The following is a 20,300-nucleotide window of genomic DNA, read 5'->3' as shown; positions in this document are numbered from 1 at the left end:
GAGAACTCGAACTGTGGTCAACCATGTGGGAGTCGAGCACCCTTAAACACCACACCACCTGCCAGTCCCAAGGGACATTTTTGCTATAGGGCACGTGCGCTCTCTGGAGAGACAGAGAGACCGAAAGTGAGAAATTACCCACTAGAGGAGATGGCCATGCCACAATCCCTTCTTCATTCTCCTCTTGGGCGTTTGGGTATGCACACACACGTGCCTGGCGTGAGTTATAAGCCACTAGGTCTGGGACCTGAACTGCAGGCAACTACATGGGAGTCCAGTGACATAACCATTATGCCATCTGCTGGTTCCAGAGCACATTACATTTTGATAATTGGGAAACAAAAAGTACTTCCCTCCACTCAGCTTCTCTGAATGGCCTATGAGTTAAAATGACATAAAAGATTAATAGAAAAACCATATTTAATTATGTCCATGTACACGGGAGATCCACAACATATTGGAATTAAGCAGGGATCCTCTAAGAGGGATGGGTCCTCAGTCTCCCCTTCTGTTAAAGAAAAAAATAAGAATTTCCCAAACTGAAAATAAAGGCTGAACTAAAAGTAAAGTGTATTTTTTCAGGTGCTTGGGATACAAGGTCATTAACATTGTAATGGCCCAGAGTAAGGGGTAACTGAGACTTCAGACTTTGGTTATGATAATGAAACATTGGCCACCAATGAGGGCCATTAGACCTTTACATCTCTCACTTAAAGGAAAGATAAGGTTTTCATTTCAATATGTAAGATGTTTTGTCAGATGGAAACTGCTGGCTGTTAGCTCAAAGACCCCAGGCTGAATGGCTCCAGAAACTGGAATAGAAACTTGATTCCCTAAGGCCTTCTTCATCATGAATGCCCAAGAGATGATCACACCCTCTTGAAGCAATCATTGAACTGATCTTGCGCTTGAGACCTCTGCCCCCAGTTTTGCCCTTAAAAACGCGTGTGGGGAACATCCCAGGGATACCAGGTCTTTGCAGCAGGAGCTGCCTGCTGTCCTTGCTTCGCACTTTGCAATAAAGCTGGACTATCCTTCATCACACCACGTCCTTCTGGCTTGATTTGTAGCGCTTGGGCGAGCGGACCTGATGTGACTTCAGTAGGAGATTCGAGAAGGTTTAGTTGATAGAAGTGTATTTGGCATACTACACTAGGAAGTGACAGGGGGTGGAGCTTGGGCAGGGGTGGGGGTCAGGGTGGGGGTGGTGACACAAATAATGGGAGGGGGAATGGAGGAAATGAATGGTGACTAAAGGTTGATTTGGTAAACAGATAAACAGTATCTCAGGATAATAAAAACTATCTAGAAGTAATCCTTTTCCGGGAGACAGATACATTACCAATGTAGATTTCCTTTATCATGTCATTTCTTTTACAAAATACCTTTTTTTTTTTTTTTAAGAGGTTTTTGCCTTGGGGGGAGAACTAGCAGAGGGGAGAGCCACCATTGCAATCCCTCCTCCTCCATTCTCCTCTTAGGATCTTGGACATCCACACACATGTACCCACAGTAATTTTCAAGCCACCAGGTCTGGGACTTGAACCACAGTGGTACGTGTAGGACTCCAGTGACACAACCACTACACCATCTGCTGGCCACAAAAGCACAGCTTTTTAGAGCAACTCCTGTGTTTGCTATTTCTCAGAATAATCTGTTCAAAATATGCAAAAGTGCATTTTCGGGAGGCCTGTCCTGGTTTTCTACAGTCATGTATGTGGTGGTGTGTCTTGAGGCCCCACAACATCAAGCAGAAGAGGAACCTGTTAAGGAGACTGGAAAATAGCAGCCAATGATGCAGGAGGAAACAGGACATTTCTGTGATGTAGGAGGAAACAGGACAATTCTGTGATGTAGGAGGAAACAGGACATTTCTGTGGAAGAACCAAAGCTTTACAAAAAAATTGCAAACCAGAGGAAGAAATACACACAACTGATAGTAGCGAGTGTGTCTGGGGACAGAGCTGGTAGGAAGGGCGAAGAAGGAGAACAGGGTGGGCGTCCCCGTGAAGTTGAAGCTCTGCTGGTGGGAGACTAAGTGACTGGGAGGGAGAGGCAGCTGGTCCAAGAGACACTGGGAATTTGGAGGTGTAATGCCGGGCTAGAAGTGAAGGATATGACCTTGGAAATGGCTGAGGTGGGCAGAGGGCAAGGTCACCAGGGGGTTAAGAAATAGGAGGAAGGGGCTGTGGCCCATGGCCTAATGGTTAAGGGAGTCTAAACCCATGTGACTGACCAACTGGTCACGTCCTGGCCCTGGGGGCTCGAAAACCACGCGACGTGCATCTGTGTTCTGCGTGCCCCAAACCCCGACAGGGTGGAGAAATTGAGAAGGGATCGTGGTGTGACCATGCCTTACTTTTGGAAGGATGATTTCAATTCCCCTCTAGGAAGTACATCTGCCCTCTGACAAAAACACAAAAACACCAAAGCATAGGAGAGGGAATGCCCATGAATTGCCCTTAGAATGGCCATTAGCACAGTGTACAGGAAGCCAGATCCCACATGGCTAGCTGGGGTTCGAATCCCAGCCCTGGTTTGCACATATGTCCAGGATGCTGATAGGATGGAACCTTGGAGGTGGAAAGACTGTGGTGTAACGAGGTCCCTTGGGTGCTCCCCTCTTGCGTAGGCAGGCACACACTATGAATAAAGGGGGGAAAAGAAACAGAGGATCAAATGTCAGCAGAGAATGGAAAAGGAATTGTGGCATGGCTATCCACTCCCACTCCAGGAGGGGCAATTTCTCCTCACCTTCCCCCCTGTTTTTCTCTGGTGAGCACATGTGCCCTATACCAAAAACTAAACAAACAAAAAAAAATTAACAGCTGGAAGGAAGGGGCAGGCATATTTCAGGACAGAAAGGTGAAGGGACCATCTGGAGGCTCCTGTAGTTCTCCGGAGAGGGCTGGTGGCCTCCCCGGGTGCCGTGGAAGGGCGGCAGGGGAGGGAGAATCTTGGGTCTGATCAGGAGTTGTGCCTGCACTTGGGAGAACCAGAGTCCCAGGGGGTGGAGGCTGGGTGCTGGGGAAGCCTGGGCTGGTGGTGAAGGGTGGAGCGGGTTCTGAGCCACCCCTTTATAAATGTTTGCTATTATTTTTATTATTTCTCTAGGCTACAAGAAAGAGGGCCTTTGGAATTCCTCCGGGGCAGTCCTAATTCACTCCAGAGGGAAACGGGCTGGGGTTGGGCTAGGATTGGCTGGGCAGGAAGCCTTCGAGGATAGGGTGGTGGCTGGAGCCTCGAACACCCCAGGGCTGCTTTCCAGCTGCTCCTCCCACTCCTGCTCCAGCTCCTCCTGAGTCCTTATCAGCCAGAAGCTCCAGTTTCCCGACCACACACAGATCAAATGCTGCTGCAAAGCCCTAGGAAGCTGGGTGTGTTTTCTGTGCTCTGAAGGGGGACAAAAAGAAAAAAAGAAAAAGAAAGAAAGAAAAGCTAGGCAAATCTGGGCCCAGGTAATGGGCAGGCTGAGCAGGAACCGCCCTGAAACTGACTGGGGCGTGGACGGCTTTCTGCAGGGAGAGACCAGGGTTGGACGCTGCACCAAGCAGGGAGGGGAGAGACAGAGAGGCCCGATCACACGCCCCGCCTCCTCCCTCCCAGCGGGTCCCCCACTGAGCTCCCCAGCGCCAGCACCAGCTCGGTGGAGCCAGAACTGCAGAAACCCCAGGGGCCCAGGCGCCGGTCTCCAGCCACTCCTGCTGCTCCAGGCTCAGCCAGAATCTCCTCCCAAGAGGAGGCAGGGCCCAGGCTGGCTATTAGCCACATACTGGGTGGCCTCGGGCAGGCTGTCTTCTGTGTCTGGGTGTCAGATGTCTCATCTGAAAAAAGAGAGCTAGGCGGGCTCTGCAGCCTGGGTTAGGGCAGTCAGACCCCACATGGCTAACTGCGCAGTTCAAGTCCCAGATCAGAAGCCTGAAAAACATGCCAGATCGGGATCAGCAGATGGCATAATGGTTACGTCCCCAGACTCCCACGTAGTTGACCGTGGTTCAAGTCCCAGACCGGGGACAGCTTAAAACTCATGCCAGACTCTGCATGAGTGTCCAAAATCCTGAGAGAATGGAAGAGATTGTGGCACAGCCATCCCTCCTGGGAAGTGATTTCTCACTTTCTGTCTCTCTGTCTCTCCAGCGAGCACATGTGCCTTATATCAAAAACCTCTCTTACAAGAAAGAAAAACATGGAGTGGTGCGGCTTGGCCTTCTCTCCCAGAGTGGCTGCTGCACCACCGGCTGCCCTGTCCCCGCTCTGAGTCCCGGCTGCTCTTCCAGCCTCTGGGGAGCTGGCGGGCCACTCCTACTGGAGCAACAGCTCTGGCCTGGTCGCTGTGTGTGCTGGTAGCTGGGTTGAGGCAGGGCTGATGGGGGACTGAATGTAGAGGGGACATGGGTGTGGATAATTCATTCCAGCCTGGAAGGCTCTCAGCCCCAGGGCAGCTGGGAAAGCCCGGGAAGGAGAACAGACAGGACCTACTGCCTCCTCTTCCAGGGTCTCCCCTGGTCCTCCCAGCACAGATGCCCTGCAGCTGGACCAAGGGTTGGGAGTGGGGTAGGAGCTCAGCGGGGGAGGGGCCACTCCAGGGTGGGGCCTGGAGAAGAGACATCTCAAATCTGGTTCTGGCTGCCAGTTCTAGCCCAGACCTTTCCTAGAGGGGTTGAGCAGGGGGTAAAAATCTCCACTAGGCCTCCTCTTTCTGCCTGAGTGGACAGGCAGCAGGCAGACCTGCAAAGAAAGCTGATAGGGCCCTGAGGCACAGGGTGGCGAAGGCTCCTTGGGGACTACTGTATACATAAGCCTCGAGGCTTGGTGTTTGTTGTTTGAGAGGTTTTTGCTATAGGGCACATACACCAGAAAGACAGAAAGAGACAGAGAGCCAGAAAGCGAGAAATCACCCCCAGGGGCGATGGCCACGCCGTAATCCCTTCTCCGCCAGTCTCCTCCTGGGATCTTGGGCATGCACGCACACGCGCCCTGTGTGAGTTTAAGCCATCGGGTCCGAGACTCGAACCACAGTCAACTACATGGGAGTCCAAGACGTAGCCATTACACCATCTGCTGGTTCCCATGTTGTTTTAACGAGAGTTGACAGCTTCATTTTCTAGTCCATTGAGTCACAAGGAGTGGAAAGGGGCAGATATCTTCTAGTCAAATTCCTGTGTCCCGGTGGAAAATGGGATGGCAGAAGGCTAGGCCGGCCGCTCCCACAGACCCTGCGCTCCAGACCTTACGCACTGACTGGGCCGCCTTGACTGCTAAGCGCCACGTGTTCACACCCAAGACCAAACCATGTGCCACCCCCGCCCTGAGGACAACTTTACTTGCCCTTACCAGCCCACAGGAATAGCGCCCCTAAAGGTTTGTAGCACACAGCCTGTGTAGGCCTGGGAGTGGCCCTGGTGAACAGATGGCCTGGGAGTCTCCATAAGAAGGAGGCTGGGGTGGGGGCTTGGGCTTGGACACTCTCCCGCTGCTCCAGCCTCGGTGATCCTGCTGTATCTGTTACACACTGGACTCACTGGACTTCCGTCACTGACAACGAAGCTGCGCAAACTAGGGAGAGGCCAGTTAATCAGTTAATTCACAGGCTTTTTTTTTTTTTTTTTAAAGGTTTTTGCCATAGGGGAAATGTGTTTTTTTTTTTTTAAAGGTTTTTGCTATACGGGAAATGTACATGCCAGAGAGAAACAGACAAAGGAAAGTGAGAAATCACCCCACCCCCAGGGATGGCCACACCACAATCGCAATGCAATCCCTTCTCTGTCATTCTTCTCTTGGGATTTTGGGCACGCACACATACATGCTCATCTTGATTTTTCTTTTTTTTTTTCTTGAGAGGTTTTTGCTATAGGGCGCGTGCGCTCGCCAGACAGACAGAGAGAGACAGAGAGACAGAAAGCGAGAAATTACCCCCCAGGGGGAATGGCCACACCACAATCGCAATGCAATCCCTTCTCCTCCATTCTCCTCTCAGGATCTTGGACACGCACGCACACGTGCCTGGCGTGAGTTTAAGCCGCCAGGTCCGGGACTCAAACAGTGGGAGTCCAGTGACATAGCCATTACGCTAACTGCTGGCCCGTGCTCAGCTTGATTTTTGGCAACCCTTTTTTTAAAAATTAAAACTGTTATTTTATTTAACTTTATTTATTATTATTATTTTCCAGTTTGATCAGAGAGAGACAGAGAAAGAGAGAAAGGGAAAGTGAGAAAGCAAGCCACCAGGTCCAGGACCCCAGTCGGCCATGTGGGAATCCAGCACCTTTATCACCACGCCACCTGCCAGCCCCTGCTCAGCTTGATTTTTAAGCTGCCAGGCCCAAGTCTCAAACTATAGTTGGCCCTGTCAGAGTCCAACACCATAACCACCGCACTTCTTGCTGGTTTCAAGTCACAGGCTTTGGGAACCAGCAGTTGGCGTAATGGTTACATTCGCTGGACTCCCATGTAGTCAACTGCAGTTTGAGCCCTGGACCCAGTGGCTTAAACCTCATGTCGGGCGCATGTGTGTGCGTGCCCAAGATCCCGAGAGGAGAATAGAGAAGAGATTGTGGCATGGCCACCCCTTGTGGGAGGTGACTTCTCGCTTTCTGTCCCTGTCTCTCTGGTGAGCACACACACCCTGTAGCAAAAATCTCTCTAAAAAACAAAACAAAACAAAACAATAAACCCACAGGCTTTGTAGTCTGAGTCCCAACTGCTCCTCAGAGCCTGTGTGGCCTTGGACAAATGATCTACCCTGCCTCACAATGTGGCTGCAAAGGCTAAGGGAGATAAGGCAGGACAGTGTGGCCACACAGCCACCACCCGATAAGTGGCCCTGTGACCAGGGGACTGTCCCACACAGTAGGGGTGTTCGCCTCCATCCTCCATCCCTATGCTCCACTATGCCTGTCTATCCCCTCCCCAGTTAGGACAATCAAAACTGCTTCCAGATATTGCCGCATCTCCCAAGGAGACACCAGATCGTCTCCCACTGAGATCCTCAGCACTGGTCAAGGGAGAGAAGCTGCAGGGAGCGTGGGGCTGTGGAGGCGGCCGAGGGTGGATGTGGGAGGCAGCAGCCGGCCTCCCTCTCCTAGAAACTCCGCCGTCAGCGCCTTCTGCTCTGTCCCAAGAGACAGCTCGACTCTGCCAGCAGCTTCCTTCTGATAAGCCTGCAGTAAACTGCGTGTGTGTGTGTGTGTGTGTGTGTGTGTGTGTGTGTGTAGGGGAGGCAGGGAGAGAGGCGGGGAAGAGGAGGAGAGGAAAAGGAGCTGGAGAAGGAACGGAGAGAGGAAAGAGGAAGGGGAGAGAGGGTGGGGAGATGGACTACAGTGGAAGGAGAGGGAGCCACGTGGGGCACAAACCCTCCAGGCCCCAAGAGCCCTGGTTTCTGAACATCACAAGATAAAAGTCCTGAGGCCCTGGGGGCCTGGGGACCGCTGACAGCAGAGCTGCAGGTCCTTTCCTCTTCCTCCTCCTCCTCCCAGGCTGGCAGGGTGTGAAGTGGGATGGGCACCGGGCTGCTCTGGGCGCTCCCCTGCCAGAGGATCAGGTAGGTCCCATGCACCACCTTGCCTCTTAAAGCCACCAGGCTCTGTCTCCTGCACCCCCCACCCCACCCCCAGCCAGCGTCTCTTTGTTTCTGGAGTCACCTATTCACTGGTCTCCTGCGTCCACCCTCTCTTTCCTATCATTTATTCTCCAGGAACTATTTGAAATGACAGATTCGAAATGTAAATTGGGTCATGCCCTCTCCACACTCAAAGCCCTCCAGCGGCTTCTTGGACCCTCAGAACCAAATCCAAATCCTTAACCTCAGCCTTCCAGCCAACGTGGCTCTGGCCCCTCTCCGACCCCAGCCCTCCACTCCTTCTCTCCCCATGAGCTCCAGCCCCACTGCCCTTCCTTTTGTTCTTACACAGGCTAAGCTTGCCTGTCTCTAGCTTTCGTAGAGCTGAACCTTTATTTTGTCCCTCTGTCCTGGAGACCCTCTGTCCTGTCCACCAGTCTCAGCCCTGCAGTTTGCATCTGGTGTCTACACAGTACCCCTCAGTCAGGACGGCCTTTCCTGACAACCTCATCTGAAAACTTCCTCAAGTACTCGCATGTCACCGTGTTCTATATTCTTCACAGCACTTTAAAAGAAATAATTATTCATTTAATTTAATTTAATTAATTAATTTATTTATTTTAATCTGAGCAGAGAAGAACATAGAGAGAGAGAGAGAGGGAAAGTGAGAAAGTAAGCCACCAGATCCAGTACTTAAACCCTGGTCGGCCATGTGGGAGTCCAGTGCCCTTAACCACCATGCCACCTGCCAGCCCCTAATTTTATTTATTATTATTATTCAGTTTGGCTAGAGAAAGAGAGAGAGAGAAAGAAGGCAAGCTGCCAGGTTGGGGACTTGAGCCACAGTCAACCAGATGGATGTCCAGTGCCTTTACCACCATGTCACCAGATGGCCCATAGCATTTTTTTTAAACATTAAAAAAAAATGAACAAAAAACCACGTTTATTATTTCTTCAATGAGTAAGAGAGGCGGAGGGAGAGAAACAACACCCAACAGAGTGGACACCACCATCTACCCTTGCTCGGTAGCCCCAGGTGGTGAGCGAGTGGGTACTTGGTGTACTCAGGGAGGTTCTGGACTTGAACCTGCATCAGCCTTGTGAGCAGGCCACCTCACAGCACCGTGTTTATTGCCGCGCCACTGTCTGCGCCCTTACGCGTGCTCTTAGTTATCCTGCCGACTGCTCGCCTCTCTCTGCTGGGAGTCTGCATTCCTCAAGTCAGGAAGTTGCCTGGCCTCGGAAGCCCCAGGCCCATGTGTTTGGCACATAGTGGGACTCCATCAATCGTTATTGTAACGACAAGTGAATGAATGACTAGACGTTCTCCAGGGCTCCTTGGAGCATCTGGCTCTGCATCTCAGTCACAGGTTGTCACCTCTTCCTCCTCGGTGCTCATAGCAGGGGCCAGCCCAGTCCGGAGCGAGGAAGACTGGGCGCGTTGGTGATGAATGCAGGTGCTGACCAGGGTAGCCCTGAGGCTGGAACAAGGTTACATGAAGCAAATGAAAGGATGTCCCAGGTCACAGTGTGTGTGGAGTGTGACTCTAACGACAGATTTGTCATGGCCTCAAGAGCCCTTTTCTTCCTGTCAACTACCTCTTTGTGACTCTCTGTGAAGGTCTCATTGTTACTTCTAAGCTGGCTTCCCTTCAAGGAGGGACACACTTAAACATGACAGATCTACCCCCACCCTAGAAATGGTGGCTGGTATAGGCAGCCCCTTGTCCCAGAGCCCAGCCTTCCTGCACCTCCCCAGGCCAGGACTTGCCAAGCCAGTCACCAGAGGGCGCTGCAGGCCACAGCATCCCGACTCCGTGACAGCCAGAGGCCGCTGGGCAGGTTTGGTTCTTTCTTACGGAGGCCTCCCCCACCCACTCTCTTTCTCTCTCTCTCTCTCTCCCCCTCTCTCTACCTGGCCTCTCCCTCTATTGTCTCCCCCCAGCCGCTCTCCCTCTCCATCAGCAAACCTGCACTGTGCTTGAGCCCGTCCTGTGGTAAGCCCCAGTGCCAGGCACAGCCGGGGACACAGACATGTCCCAGTGGGATCTCTGCCCACCAGGGAGCTCACAGCCTAACAATCCTCACACCAGCCCAGGAGCAATGAAACCTCCTGGGAGGAACAAGCCTTCCTGAAAGAAGTGGAATAAAATATAATCTCGTGCCTAAGAAAGGGCTCTACGTCTCCACCCACCCACCCATTCTAGGTTCCCTCTGGTTGTGCCCTGTGCTGTGTAGTCACATGGCATGTGACTTCCTGACATGGAAAAGGCTTAGGCAGAGTCTGGCTGAGGGGTAAACTTATTTCACTGAGGGGTAAACTGAGGCCCCAACTTAATGGCAGTGAAGCAAAGTATTGGGCCAGCAGGTGGCATGGTGGGTAAAGTGCTAGACACCCACATGGTCAACCGCAGGTTTGAGTCTCAGACCTGGCAGCTTGCTTTCTCACTATCCTCCTCTCTCTCTCGTCAAATTGAGGAATAATAATAATACATAAAAAATTAAATAGATAATTCTTTTTTTAAAGAATTATTTTATTTAACTTTATTTATTTATCTTTTCAATTGGACCAGAGAGTTTCAGAGTGAGAGAGAGAGAGAGAGAGAGAGAGAGCAAGAAAGCAAGCCTCCAGGTCCTGGACTTGAACTGCGGTTGGCCACATGGGGTCCAGTGCCCTTAACCACCACACCACCTGCCAACCCCTAAATACATAATTATTTTTAAAAAAGATTTAAAAATATACAGTATTAAGCCTGGGTTCAAGTCCTGACTGATGCTTAGGAGCTGGGTGCCCCTAGATTCCCTGACCTCTTTAGCTCAGGCAGCAGAAGCACCGGTCTACTGAGGTTCGTGGAACTCACAGGAGCACTGTGCTTCGCTATGTGCTTGCAGTGGCCGCTGTCCTCATGGAAGTGGCCTGTCCAGTCCACCTGTGGAGCAGAGTTGACAGAACTGAGTCCAGAATCCCCCCCGAACTCTCAGGTCCAGCTCCTCCTGCCATGGCGGCCAGAGGCTGTGGGGGGCAGAGGGTGCCATCTTTGGTTGGGTCTTTACTCTGGGGAGAGGTCTGGGTTACCAGCTGAGAGCAAAGGACCTCCTGGGTGCTTCGCCTGTGTTTTCCCGCCACGGGCTACACTTCGGTTAGCTCCACCTTCTTCCTGGCCTGGCCACATCTGATCTCCTTTTTTTTTCACATGAAATTTTTTTAGTTTATCATTCCTCTCATGAAAAGTCCGCACGATCACCGCAGATAGTCACTGCAGGCTCTTGACTCCTTCCACTGTTCTCCGATCTCCAGCACTGGCCTTTGCAGTCCCCCCGACTTTCTTCTTTCACTCTGTTCTTGCATGTCTTTCGCTGTTTTCTTGACGTCTTTTTCTTCTCATAGAGGCCATGTCTTGCAAGTCTAAGTTTGGGTTCATTTATCTTTGCATAACCCAAAGAATCGTAAATCATGCCAAAGCCAGTTGTCTTGCCACCACCAAAATGGGTTCTGAACCCAAACACAAAGAGGACATCTGGTGTGGTCTTGTCCATCTTCGCTAGTTTTTCCCGAATTTCTGTCTTAGGTACTGTTGCCTTCCCGGGGGGAAGGACATCCACGACCATTTGTTTCCTCTGAAGTAGTCGGTTGGTCACAAATTTCCTGGTTCAGATAGTGACTGTGTCATTCATGATGGCGCTATGTGCTCAAGCCGCCAGGGAGGGAAAAAGACTGATCTTTCAAACTCAGCTCTGGGGTGGGGAGGAGGGGAGGTGGTCTCGAACAATGTGGTGGGAGTCTGCATTGTCATGACCCCCGTGGAGAACACTGCCATTATCTGGCGGCACCGGCTGACCGGCTGTTCTACTTCAGGGATTTCGTCCTGTAGACCCAGCCTTGGAGATGAGAAATCAAACACTGCACAGCGTTTCCCACTACAGCTTTGTTAGCACAAAACGTTCGAAGTCACACAAGCATCTCTCCAGTGGGTGACTAGTTAATACATTATGGCCGAGTCATAGAAGGAACTGCTAGAAAGAATGAGGACCTCTTTAGTACCAACATGCGACGTTCTCCAAGCTATATTAAATTTAAAAATCGGGGGCTGCTGGATTCCGCATGGGTAACCATCTGGTCCAAGTCCTGGACTGAGAGGCTTGAGAAACATGCCAGGCACGTGTGCATCTATGCCCAAAATCCTGACAGAAGGGAGAAATGGTGGAGAAGGGATTGCAGCATGACTGTTCCCTGTGGGGATGTGCTTTCTCTTCCCTCTCCTTTATTTGTCTCCCTCTCTCCCCCTCTTCCTCCCCAAGGAGCACATGTGTCCTCTGACAAATGTTTAAAACCAGAAACATGATAAGGGAGGATATATATATAGATATAGATATAGATATATACCTGTATAAATGTATACATATTTGCAAGTACATGCATCATATATCTGAAGGATATATAAGAAACTAATAGTTTTGAGTCAGCAGGTAGCATGGAGGTTAAGGTGGCTAAATCCCACATAACTGACTACATGGTTCGAGTCCTGGACCTGGTGCCCTGGAAAACATGTGGGCATGTGTGTGTGTGTATGCATGCCCAAAGTCCCAAGAGGAGAATGGAAGAGGGGGGCTTGCAACGTGGCCATCCTCCCTGGGGTGTGATTTCTCACCTTCCCTCTCTCCCTCTATCTCTGTCTGTCTCTCTCTAGTGAGTGCACATTTTTCTGTAGCAAATTTTAAAAAGAAAAAGAAACTAGTAATTTTGTTTACCTGGGGGAGGGGCTCCGGAAGGGGGGAGACTCGGTGTGAGGTTAGATTTTCTCTGTAGCCCCTTTCTTTTCTCTTGATATTAAAACAAGTGATTCTATTTCTTACTTGAACAATTAATTTAAACATATTTAATAAAATGGAAATGGTAGCCAGAGGCAGAAAATAAAACAAAGTCAGAATTGGGAGAAGACCCAGCTGGGATTCCTTCTCCCTCTTTCTCTTTCCTCCCTTTCTTTTTTTTTTTTCTTTCTTTTTTTTTTTTTTTTTTGAGAGTTTTTTTCGCTATAGGGCGCGTGCGCTCGCCAGACAGACAGAGAGAATTAGAGACAGAAAGCGAGAAATCACCCCCCGGGGGGATGGCCACGCCGCAATCCCTTCTCCTCCATTCTCCTCTCGGGATCGCACGCACATGTTCCCGGCGTGAGTTTTAAGCCACCGGGTCCGGGACATGAACCGCGGAGTCCAGCAACATAGCCATTATGCTAACTGCTGGTTCCCATCCTCCCTTTCTTTCTCTCCCCTCTCCAACTTTTCCCAGGAAGCAGTGAGGTTTCTCTGAACTCATTCATTCATTCTTTTTAAAAAAAAAATTTTAAAACTAATTATTTATTTAATTTTATTTATTCATTTATTTATTTTAATTTGACAGAGAGAGATACACACAGAGAGAGAGAGAGAGGGAAAGTGAGAAAGCAAGCCACCAAGTCTGGTATTCGAACCGTGGTCAGCCATGTGGGAGTGTCCAGCGCCTTAACCACCATGCCACCTGCTGGTCCCCCATTTTTCATCTACTCATTCACAAAATGTGCTCTGGGATAGAAGCGGAGATTAAGGCAGCCTCTACTTTCTGCTCTCTATGGGGACACAGATTTTGAGAAGACATAGCTCCCCAGTAATAGCAGTGTCATCGGTGGAAGTGGCCTAAGGGGAGTGACACAGCAGCTGGGGAAAGGGGCCCTAAGCCGGCATCATGGGCCAGAAAGTCTTTTCCGAGGAAGAGACTTATTTTTCCCTCACTTGTTTTAAAAAAGAATTATTTAACTTATTTATTTGCTTGTTGTTTATTTTTATTTGACCAGAGAGAGTGAAAGAGAGAGAGGGAATGTGAGAAAGTAAGCCACCAGATCTGGGACTTAAACTGTAGCCAGCCACATGGGAAACCAGCACCCCTAACCACCATGCCACCTGCTGGGTCCTTCCCCACTTAATGCGCTTTTTGTTTTTTTAATAATTATTTATGGGGACCAGCAGATGGCATGATGGCTATGTTGCTGGATTCCTACGTAGTTAACCGTGGTTCGAGTTCCGAACCCAGTGGCTTAAAACTCACATCAGGTGTGTGTACATACGTGCCCAAAATTCCAAGAGGAGAATGGCTGAGAAGGAACTGGCATGGTCATCCCTCCAGTGGTAATTTCTTGCTTCCTGTGTCTCTGTCTTCCTGGTGGGCACATGCACCCTATATCAAAAATCTCTCTCTAAAGAAAAATTATTTATCATTATTATTATTTAAAGATTTTTCACCATAGGGCATATGTGTTTGCAGAGAGAGACAGAGACGGAGAAAGTGAGAAATCACCCACAGAGGATGGCCATGCCACAGTTTCTTCTCTTCTATTGAGAGAGAGAAAGTGAGAAAGCAAGCCATCTAGGTCTGGGACATAAACTGCAGTTGACCATGTGGGAGTCCAGCGTCCTAACCACCATGCCACCTGTGAGCAGGTCCATTCCATTTCATTCATTTTTTTTTAAAGAATTATTTAATTTTATTCCTTGTTACTATTTTATTTTAAAAATTTTATTTGGACCTTCTTTTTTTTAAAAAAATAATTAATTTATTTCTGGTGTTTTCATATTTAAAGTTGTCCAGAAAGGGACAGAGTGAGAGTGAGAGAGAAGGAAAGTGAGAAAGCAAGCTACCAGGCCCAGAACTCGAACCATGGTCAGCCATGTGGGAGTCCAGCCGCCTGAACCACCACGCCACCTGCTGCCCCCATCCCATTTAATTCTTGAGCAACTTCTTCTTTTTCGAACTGCTGGTGGGTGTGTGTGCTTGCCAGGGAGACAGAGACAGAGGGAGAGGGAGAAAGCACCCCCTATGGGGTATGGTCACATGACAGTCCTGCTCCTTTGTTTCTCCCTCCTTTTGGAATATTAGGCACACACACATATCCTAGGTGAGTTTCTCAAGCTGCTAAGGCTGGAATTCAAACTGCAGTTGGCCATGTGGGATCTGATTTCCCTCAACCACTAGACAATGGGTTGTGAATAGCTTCTTATAGCCTCTTATGACAAATTCTCTTTTTTTTTTTTTTTTTTTTTTTTTTAGGCTTTTACCATATGTGCTCACCAGTGAGAGACAGAGAAAGGAAAAGTGAGAAATTACCATCTGGGGGATGGCATGCCACAATCCCTTCTCCATTCTCTTCTCGGGCTTTTGGGTATGCACACACATGTGCCCTACATGGTTTTCAAGCCGCTGGGTCTGGGACTTTACCATCATCAGCCATGGGGGGATTCCAGTGCCTTAACCACCACTCTACCTACTGGCCCCAACAAATACACTAAAGTGACAGCATGGCTCATGTACCATCACTCAGCTCCCACAATGACCAACATGGCTGATCCTACTTCATTCTACCCAATGCATTCCTCCACTGACCTATCAAAATTCAAAATATCAACACATTGAGTTTTAAAGATCTGATTTTCATGAACAATTCGTGACTCAGGCAGAGATCTATCTACAAAATAAAAGGCACTCTGATGAGCGTGGGAGCTGGATCCCACATGGCAGATTGTAACTCGAATTCCAGTCCCTGCAGTTTAAAAATCCTGTCAAGCATGTGTGCATGTGTACCCCAATCCTGATGGGTGGAGAAGTGGAGGGAAAAGGGTTGTGGAAATTTCTTTATCTCCTTCTGGGGAGTGCATGTGCCTTCTGGCACTAAAAGAAAGGAGAAAGGAAGGAAAGAAAGAAAAGAAAAAAAGAGAGAGAAAGACAAAAAAAGAAAGAAGAAAGAAAGAGGAAGAAAAAAAAGAAAGAGAAGGAAAGAAAGGCTAAAAAAAGCAGAAACGGGGAATAAGAGGTGGATTGTCCATTTCAACCTTACGTCCTAGTAGGGTTAGAACAGAGGAGACTCACATTACCATGCTGATTCAGGTTGACAGGGCCCTTTGGAGATCTTGCTGAGATTCTCCAGTTTTTTAAGTTCAGTGTGACTACATGACACCTCTCACAAATGACTTCATTCTGGTTTGGTCTGGTCTGTTGGGGCCTCATACAGGAGCTCAGGCCAAAAACAACAGAGAAGAGATTGCAGCATGGCCATCTTCCATGGGGGTGGTGGTGAGATTTTGTTTTCCCTCTTTTTTTTCTTTTTTAAGAGAGATTTTTGCTATACAGTGCATGTGCTCACTGGAAAGGCAGAGGCAGAGAGACAGAAGCAAGAAATTATCCCCCAGGGAGGATGGCCACACTGCAACCCCTTCTCCTCTCAGAATTTTGGGGACACATGCACACACACCTGGCATGAATTTTAAGTAACCAGGGCCATCTACCTGGGAGTTCAGCAACGTAACCATTACACCATCAGCTGGTCCCCACTTTCCCTGTTTCTCTCTCTCTCTGCGACTCCTTCCAGCAAGCATATGTGCCTTCTAGCAAATTAGTAATAATTCCAACATAAAACCTGGGTCTCCCATGGGCCCTGAGCTGTGCTTTTCTCTGTGAGAGATCTTGTATTGCAAGTTGAGAGCCAGCAGCTGGTGTGGATTCCCATGTAGCTGACCATGTTTTAAGTCCTAGATCCAGCATCTTGAAAATCAAGCCAGGCGCATGTGTGTGCATGTCCAAAATCCTGAGAGGAGAATGGAAGAGAAGGGATTGTGGCATGGCCATCTTTCCTGGGGGGTGATTTTTCACTTTCCCTCTCTCTGTCTCTTTCTGACGAGCACGTGTGCCCTATGCCAAACCTACAACAAACAAACAAAATAAAAACAAAACAAAAAGCAAGTCAAGCCCTTATCTAGTGTCCCAATTTCCCGTCTTCCTCTCCTACTCTGATCTGGACTCAGGCAAGGCTTGACTTCTAGTCCCACCTCTGCTGCTCATAGTAGTGTGGCAGTGGCGAAGCTGCTTTCTTTCTTTCTTTTTAAAGAATTCTTTATTTACTTTCATTATTATTATTATGTTAATTTGACTGGAGAAGATAGAGAGAGAGAGAGAGAGAGAGAGAGAGAGTGAGAAAGCAAGCCACCAGGTCTGAGACTGGGAGTCCAGCATCTTAACCACCACGCCACCTGCCGGCCCCAAAGCTGTTTTTTTCTCTGAGCATCTTCCTCATCTGTAAGAGAACCCACAAGTCTTTACAGTTCACCAAGGAGACCGACATTCCCACAGGGACCCACAGAGACTGGCCCACGGAAGTGCTCCATCCATGTCACTTCCTCCTGCTCTGTCCATACCGTCACATGTCCTTTACCGAACCGACGCTCGCTGTGGAAAGGGAAGAGGAGCCAGGCTTGAGGCCTGCCAGGTAGGAAGCCTCACCCTATTAGCAGCCTTGAGCTCTAGCTTCCTGCTCTGAGAAATCCTTCCTGGAGGTTTACAGCCCCGAGGGCAGGGGTGGGGTCAGACAGGAAGGTTATGAGAGCCAAGCTCTCACACTGGCTGTTTGGAGGGCAGTGGTGCCCCAGGTAGAAAGCCGTCTCTTAGGGAATAAAAAAAATGTGGAGGTCTTGTGGTTCTGGCAGGGTTATGATAAGGATTGTGTCTTCTGCCTGGCTTGAGACCTAAGACCTCTCAGTCAAGGACGAGATCCCAGTGATAATCAGATTGTTACCCCGGCCAGAACTTGCTGTGTCAGCGTGCAGTCTGGTCGGGAAGGCCAAAGCGCGGAGTCAGCAGCATCTGCTTTTCGGGCTGTGCATGCGCACATCTCCCCTGGTCACTGCACGAGCCCCTGGCTCAGTGGGCAGTCGCAGCTGGACACATGGCTCTGGTGGGCAGTCATGGCTGGGCACATGGCTCCGGTAGGCAGTCACGCCTGTGCATATAGCTCCGGTGGGCAGTCACGCCTGGACACACGGCTCAAGTAGGCAGTCATACCTGTACACATCTCCTGGTGTGTGTAAATACAGACATTCCTCCACACGCATATATGCACGTGAACAGGTCTGTATGTGTAGACTGACACATGCATGTTTACATATGCTTTCTCACATACTCGTACCCACGCTCAGTGCACACATATGCACACAAAAATTCACACACACAGATGTGCCCACCCTCGCGTTCAGCACACAGTTCCACTGCACTGGATAGTTTCCAAAGATAGCTGTTTTTTTTTTTTTTTCTTTTTTCTTTTTAAGGTTTTTGCCATCGGGCGCGTGCACTCACGTGAGAGAGACAGTGAAAGGGAAAGTGAGAAATCACCCCCCAGAGAAGATGGCCCCTGCAATCCTTTCTCCTCCATTCTTCTCCTGGGATTCTGGGCGCGCACACACACACCCCCAGTGAGAGTTTTCAAGCCGCTGGGGCTTGGACTTGAATCGCAGTTGGCCAATATGGCAGTCCAGAGCTGAAACCTCTATGCCAAGGCAATGGGGTGCAGAATAACGGAGTGAGTTTTGGGGATTCCATGATAGTGAGTTTGCAGGAGACTGAGGGCATGATGGCGGGAGGTGGGCTAGGGCCATGCTATGCCGTGCGCTACCCTCCAAACCCCCATATGACTCAATCCCTTCATCCCTCCCCAGGGTCATGCGACTTTGCACCTGGGCCTTACCTTCCAGCTGCAGGTCTCCTTACGACAAGCTCCAGAATGAAGTCTGGAAAACAAAGTAGCAGAAAACAAATTTTCTTTCTGTTTTGTGTGAAGTTATCTGGGTTCTATTTTCTAAATAGGCCTTCTTTTGTACCTTTCTATTTCAGAGAGGAGTTACCAAGGATATTCTTGCTAAATGAATTTTCAGTTGAAGTGTAAATTCCTCTTTAAGAAATGTCATGTGTCCAAGTTCAAGAAAAGAGTTATTTCCAAAATAGTACACATGGTAAGATTCAATTTTGGATAAAATGTTTGCACGTATATTCATATGTGCATATAATAAGATCTGGAAGGGAACACGCACAACCTGTTAAACAATAGTTACGTATGAGTGATGGGATCATGAAATGTCTTTTTTTTTTTTTTTTAAGGTTTTTGCCTTAGGACACATGTGCTCGCTGGAGAGACAGAGAGAGACAGTGAGAGGGAAAGGAAAATCACTCCCAAGGGGGATGGCCATGCCAAGGGACAAGGACAGTCCTTTGTCCTCCATTTTCCTCCTGGGATTTTGGGCACATATACATGCATGCCTGGCATGAGTTTCAAGCTACTGGGTCTGGGACTTGAACCGTGGTCAGCTATGTGGGAGTGTAGCATCTTTAACTACTATGCCACCTGCAGTTCCTGAATTATCTTTTTTATAAATAGATATTTGCTTGAAGGTGTGTGCGTTTACCAGAGAGAGATGAAAGGTGAGAAATCACTCCCCCTACCCCAGGGGATGGCCATACCACAATACCTTCTCCTCTATTCTACTACTGGGATTTTGGGCACACATGCACGCATGCCTGGAGTGAAGTTCAAGCGGCTGGGTTCGGGACTCAAACCATGATTGGCCATGTGGGAGTCTAGTACTTAACCACTATGTCGCCTGCTGGCCCCTGTGTTTTGTTTTGTTTCAAGTTTATTTATCCCATGAATGAGAGAGACAGAGACACAGTATCCCTAATAGGATCCCGATGCCCCATCCACCTCCAGCTTCAGCTAGCCTGAATCATGGACACAAGTGTGCCCAGCATACTCAGGGCGGTCTCCAGACTTCAACCAGCAACCTTCTCACGTGAGTCTGTCTTGTAGAGCACTGTGCCCTACTGCTGCACCACCACCCAGCCTCTACGGCTTCTCTGTATCTTTTTTGGACTTTACTGCATTTTTCTGAATTTTATACAAAAAGTATTGTGTTACTTTTATTATCAGGAGAAAGTTATTTCAAAGTTTAAAAAAGTTTAATGTACTTTGTTTTTTCAAAGAATTACTTTATGTTAACTTTATTAATTATTATTATTATTATTATTTTCCAATTTTATCAGAGAAAGAGAGAGGGAAGAGGAAAAGGAGGCCACCAGGTCCAGGACTTGAACCACGGTTGGCCATGTGGGAGTCTAGCACCCTTAACCACCACATCACCTGCCGGCCCCAAATGCATTTCTTTTAAATAATTATTTTATTGAACTTCATTTATTTATTTTAATTTGACCAGAGAGGAACAGAGAGAGAGAAAGCGAGAAAGCAAGCCACCAGGTCCGGGATTCGAACCGCGGCTGGCCATGTAGGAGTTCAACGCTCTTAACCACCATGCCTCCTACCTGTCTCAAGAAAGTTTAATGTACATTTTAATCAAACGTATGAAGTGGGTTATAAGAAATTTCCAGGCAAGAGTAGGAAAGGAGACATCGAACCAGCCTGTTAGGATAGAATTCTCCAAATGTCATCAGGGGACCTGGCCTGACCTTCCTGAGGAAGCCTTCTGGTCTCATCCTCCAGACCAAGTCAAGTCAAAAGGTAAAATGTGTCACAGGACCCCAGGTTCCAGGAACATCAGAGTCACACTCACACAGGAGACCAGCAGGCGAAACACCAGAGGGGAGTGGAAAGAAAAGTCGCCTGGGTGCCCACAGGTAGAGGCTCTGCTCCCAGAGATCTTGGAAAAGCAGCTGCTTCACCTCTCTAAACCTCGACCTCCTTATCTGTCAGAGGGATTTATGACAATAATTGGGAAGCTACGATGATCAGATGAGATAGCCTATCTGTGACTGCTCTGTGAACTGTGGGGTGTGGTCTGGGTCACTTTTCAACTTGGAACAGTGCCTTGAACACAGACGAACCCATCCTTCTGGTGGAACTTCAGACCCAAGCAGCAGGCAAGTGGGGCAGACCAGTGGGAA

The sequence above is a fragment of the Tupaia chinensis genome, unplaced genomic scaffold (genome assembly GCF_000334495.1).
Source record: "Tupaia chinensis unplaced genomic scaffold, TupChi_1.0 Scaffold143796_1, whole genome shotgun sequence".
NCBI lineage: Eukaryota > Metazoa > Chordata > Mammalia > Scandentia > Tupaiidae > Tupaia > Tupaia belangeri.
Note: the sequence above shows the minus strand (reverse complement) of the source record.